Genomic DNA, 1,350 nt, shown 5'->3' on the forward strand with positions numbered 1-1,350 from the left:
AATTGCTCTCTCCATCCTGTGACAGCACACTCCTCCTTTCCACCCCTGATTCCCCATGTCCATTCAACCAGCTCCTAACCGTCTCTGCCTTCCCATCTCATCTCTGGACAGAAGCTGTCCTTTTAGGCTCTTGTATCTACTTGAGCTAAGAGGCACTCTCCTCAAGAGTATCACTTTATGTCCCACAGTCCAGTCCAATCCCTGTCTGAAGAGTTGACCTAGGAAATTGTTTTAGTTCTGGGCTGATAGAGAATCCAGGGGCCATGCTTTTCAGGGTTCCTCCAGTCTCAGTCAGATCGTTAAGTCTGGTCTTCTTACTAGAAATTGAGTTCTGCACCCCACCTTTCTCCTGCTCCATCTGGGACCCTTTGTTGTATTCCCTATCAGGGTGGTCATTGGTGGTAGCTGGGCACCATCCAGTTCTTCTGGTCTCAGGCTGATGAAGTCTCTGGTTTATGTGGCCCATTCTGTCTCTTGGGCTAATACTTTCCTTGTGTCTTTGGTGTTCTTCATTCTCCTTTACTCCAGGTGGTTGGGACTAATTGATGCATCTTAGATGGCCGCTTGCAAGCTTTTAAGACCCCAGATGCCACTCACCAAAGTAGGATGCAGAACATTTTCTTACTAAGCTTTGTTATGCCAATTGACCTAGATGTCGCCTGAAAGCATGGTCCTCAGACCCCTACCCCTGCTATTCTGTCCCTCAAAGAGTTTGATTGTATTCAGGAAACTTCTTAGCTTTGGTTTAGTCCAGTTGTGCTGACTTCCCCTGTAGTGTGTGCTGTTCTTCCCTTCACCTAAGATAATTTTTACCTACTATCTAGTTAGTAAATAACCCTCCCCGTCCCTCCCCACCCTCGTAACCATCAAAAAATGTTTTCTTCTGTGTTTAAACCTTTTCTTGAGTTCTTATAATAGTGTTCTTATACAGTGTTTGTCCTTCTGTGAATGACTCAATTCACTCAGCTTAATGCCCTCCAGATTTCTCATGTTATAAGATGTTTCATGGCTTCATCGTTGTTCTTTATCATTGGGTAGTATTCCATTGTGTGGATATACCATAATGTGTTTATCCATTCATCCGTTGATGGGCACCTAGGTTGTTTCCTACTTTTTGGTACCATGAACAGTGCTGCAATGAACATGGGTGCGCATATATCTATTCGTGTGAGGGCTCTTATTTCTCTAGGATATATTCCAAGGAGTGGGATAGCTGGATTGTATGGTACTTCTATTTCTAGCTTTTCAAGGAAGCACCAAATTGATTTCCAAAGTGGTTGTACCATTTTACATTCCCACCAACAGTGTATAAGTGTTCCAGTCTCTCCACAACCTCTCCAGCATTTCTTA

Source organism: Trichechus manatus, unplaced genomic scaffold (genome assembly GCF_000243295.1).
Source record: "Trichechus manatus latirostris isolate Lorelei unplaced genomic scaffold, TriManLat1.0 scaffold00160, whole genome shotgun sequence".
In the NCBI taxonomy this organism is placed as follows: Eukaryota; Metazoa; Chordata; class Mammalia; order Sirenia; family Trichechidae; genus Trichechus; species Trichechus manatus.